The sequence below is a fragment of the Lactuca virosa genome, chromosome 7, assembly GCF_052849685.1.
Source record: "Lactuca virosa cultivar CGN04683 chromosome 7, Lactuca_virosa_CGN04683_v6, whole genome shotgun sequence".
NCBI classification, from domain to species: Eukaryota; Viridiplantae; Streptophyta; class Magnoliopsida; order Asterales; family Asteraceae; genus Lactuca; species Lactuca virosa.
In genome coordinates, this window is record NC_136432.1 from 181,217,026 (window position 1) to 181,221,303 (window position 4,278).

Sequence of the window (4,278 nt, forward strand, 5' to 3'; positions counted from 1 at the left end):
TTTTGAAAATAAAAAATTTACCTTGATTTTTGGGATGTTACAGTTTCAAACGAGACCCACTCCACATACTACACCCTCACGTCCCTTCTATTATATTTTTAGTATCTACGTCGAAGGAACATCACTACTGTCACCCCTAAAACTATATTCGCCTTAATACGACACCGACCCCTCCACTATCTCCATCATTTTTGTCCTCATTTACCCATCTCACCACGTTCGAACAAAACACCAAAGGATTATTCAAGTTACATACATCCAAAATCATGATGGATCTCTTATACATCTTCCTTTTCGGAACATATTGAAACTATATACTTTCAAATCCAACATGACTTTGTGAAAAAACTTACCATAAATTTTAAGCTAACAATTTCTCTCTTTATATATCTACAATCGAACCCACATTGTACTTAATTTGGGATTAGACACATACTTGGGTTGCAGGTTCAGGTTTCAATTTACATTTTGAGATGTCCGGTAGGGTAGGTTTTATGACTTTCACAGTCTGGTTAGGGTGGACAATGATGGTGGAGGTTTTCATGATATTCACATATATAACGTCTCATCGATAACGTTAATAAAGTGTGTGTGTTTCACGTGTAGTTGGTAACCGAATGAAGTAGTAACGATGATGGTTGGACTTTTAGGGGGCGACAGTAGTGGATGGATGGTGGCTTTAAAGATGCAAATCGGTGATGGTCCACTGGGTAAGAGATGGTCGGCGATGGCCGTTGACGGTCTGAAGGTTTATAGAGAGGACAATCTACAAATAGTGGTCCATATGTAAGGTTCTTTACTGCGTTGAGATAAGAGAGAAGGATAAAAATATATTAGCTATAAAATGGATAGGGTCGAGGTACTTAGGCTAAGGGGAGTGGTAACACTCCTAACACCTTGTCACGTCAGATTTTTGAGTGTCACCTCATTTTGACCATTTAGCACCTAATTTTAGCATTTGGTAAGGAGTGGTAAGACTCCTAACACTCTATTTTTTTCTTGATTTTCTTTTCTCATTTAATTAAATTACTTTATTTTAATATACAAACATTTTTTGTGCACAAATCTTAAACACAATTTATTTTTTTTAAACCACAAACAATTTATATAATATAAATTATATTTTTTAAAACACAAAAATTTCATATTAAATTAAAAAAGTTATAATAAATTAAAACTTAAAATACCTAAAAACATGATTTAATAATTCAAACCACGACAAACATGACTTAACACCGACATACATGACTTAATACCTAGAAACACGACTCAATACAAAAAAAAACACACTTCATAACTAAAACACACTTCATAACTAAAACACACTTCATAAAAAAACACACTAAAGCAACGGACCTTCATAAAAAAACACACTTCGTCTTTCGGTGGCTTATTTAGATCAAGATTGTCCATCGTCCAAAGATGATCAATCAAATGGCGGCGAAGATCGGTATGGATTACTGCATTGTGAATTATCCTCATTTTTTGTAACCATTATTGACCACCATATTCTAGTGGTTGTGTCTCTGGGATGACTTCATTCTCGTCGTACATACATATCGCGTTTCTTTCATGTTCTATTATCATATTATGCAATATGATACATGTATACATCACCTCTATCATAGTAGAAAATATCACGAAACATGGATGCTTTTACAACTGTCACAACAGCCAAATCTGGTCAAACAAAGTCAACAGACGTCAAACAGGTCAACTTAATTTGTATTAGAAATTTAGGAGAATTATGATATCCCCTGTCACACCCCCAAACCGGAACGGCGGAAACGTTTGGGGGCAGAGGACGTCATGTACAGTATCACAACAATTGAATAATAGTAACCAAAACAACAACAACCATTGTATTAATAGTATAACGTTTACATTACATTCGAATCATACACGATTGACTCCAAAAGTAAATAACAAGTAAAGGATCAAAGCTACTATGCTCCATCTTCTAGAATCTGGTGCGTGTACCTGTCTACTAATGTCCTGAGAATACAAGTAGGTTTTGAAAGAGTATCAACATTAAGCTGGTGAGTTCATAAGCGTTTGTTATTAGAAAACAGGTTCTATGTTGTTGAGAGAAATACTTAGAGACACACTTGAACAAACGTTAGAACAAGTAGATTGCAAAATAGTTAATCTCGAAGGATCTAAAAGCTCAACAATAATATTGATAAGTTAGAGTTAGATAGTTAGAGAGTTAGTTGCGGAAAAGTAAAGAAATAGAAATGACAACAATTGTTATATCAAGTATACACATAAGTTGATTCATAACAAGGAATGCATTCAAACCAAGTTAATAAGGAATATCAAACTTAGTGATTAAGTCATAAAAGACTTGCTCCGAAGAAAGGTTATAATCAGTTGTATTCTAGTACGATTTGAGAGTAAGAAGGGATGCGTAGTAAGATAGAGAGATAGAAAAGATATCTTTCGAAATGTTAAGAGTTCTGAGTTGTAAGTTTTTTTTAAGTGAGAACGAATAAGCTCTATTTATAGAGACTCAGAAAGTACACTAGATTACATCTCTAAGAGTAGTCATGCAAGGCATACTGGACAATAGAGAGCATTACAACAAAAGACAATTAAAGTAATCTAGTAAAGAGACTGCGGTAGATAGTGACTCCGGATGCGGCTGCTGATGAAGGAGCTTGACTGCGGGTGCTTGTCGGTTGCGGTAGCTGAAGTTCAAGAGGGTCACTTTTTATGATTCAACAATTTCCCCCTAAGTGACATCTTTAACTTTTGTTCAGCTATCAAGTTTAAGAAACTTGATCAGTATCCACCAAAACTTCCTGATGTTTTCCAACCAGATGATTCTCCTTAAGATCGCGAACTTGACTTCTGCAGTAGTGTGCTTCGATTTTTCAACTGCGGTTCGGCAGATATCAAGTTGCTTTCTGGTGAGGCGATGCATGGCAGTCATAGGAATGAAGTATTTGACATTATCGATCTTCCTTTTGAAAATGACTCCAAGTTCAGGAAAGTTGGTTGCACCTAGGGATCTTTCTTGATAGCCTTCGGTAGGCATTGGTGCAGGGTCGAGTGGTGGCAGATCAAATCGTTTGGCAATGGTGGGGTAGATGTCTACGTCGATTTAGCAAAATCACAGACCGTTTCCTTCAAAAAAGTATTAGCCCTTTCAAGCGTAATCTTCATCTTCGGGTGCTTCTCCGACTTGTTCTGGAACACCTTTGCAATGAGAAAGACTTCTTTCGGATTCATACAGAGGAAGTCAGCTTAGGTGCGGACATAGTCGTGTTCCCTTCTGGTGAGGGTGTACTGGATGAAGTCAGCCTTCATGAACTTCCGAATCTTGTAGTTTTTGACTGCTGATGGTCTATCGTTAGACCATATTTTCTCAATGGGAGAGGCATGCTTAGCATAAAAATGACTAAGTCTCTCAAATTCCATTGGCAGTCTTTTGTGGTCTGGAAGGTTGCGGTCAAACGGCTCAAACACTATGAAGTATTTGGCATTAGGGGAGATTGGAACATCCCAGTAGCCATCCGAAGGAGGTTCAGCATAGGTGAGGTGAGGTCTGTAACCGTCATCCAGCAGTCTGCGGTGAGGATTGATCCACGAGTTTATCAAGGATTCGTCCATGATGGTGTCAAAACCGCATTCTCTCCATATGAGCTCAGCCAGTTTAGCTGCCTTCCAATCTTTTTTCCTTTTGGGTGGTGGCAGGAGAGTCATTTGAGCTCGGAGAGGACATGTGATCAACCAGGTTTTTGAAGTGAGGGAGAGTCTCTGGTTTCTCAACCGTGATCTCTTTTTGAGGTGGAGTCTGATAAGATGGTTGCGGTGAGGGTAGCGGTGTGGAAATTCTTTCTGTAATGATGGGGGGAGTCTGATGAGATGGTATTGGTGAGGGTTACGGTGTAGGAATTTTTTCTATAAAGATAGGGGGCTCTGATGTTGTGAGATGGAATGATTGGAGTGATGAACTTCATCTTCACTGTGATGGACTTCGTCTTCACTTCCCCCTCTTGAGGAATGCAACCCAGGAGCTTCCTCAAGCCATTGACGTAGGCCATCAACTTTGGCATATACTTCTTGAAATTGAGCCTTCAGGGCATCCGCCAATTGTTGATTGTTGGGAGTGGAGGAGTTGAAAAGCAGCTTGTGGATATCCTTAGTGAGTTGAAGGATTTCAGGACCGTGGAAGTTGGAGGACAGGGATCGTTGCAGTCTATTGATTGTGGCTTGAAGAACTGAGATAGTGGACTCATACGCAGTGTGAGTCTCAGTTATCAGTTTTTGAGA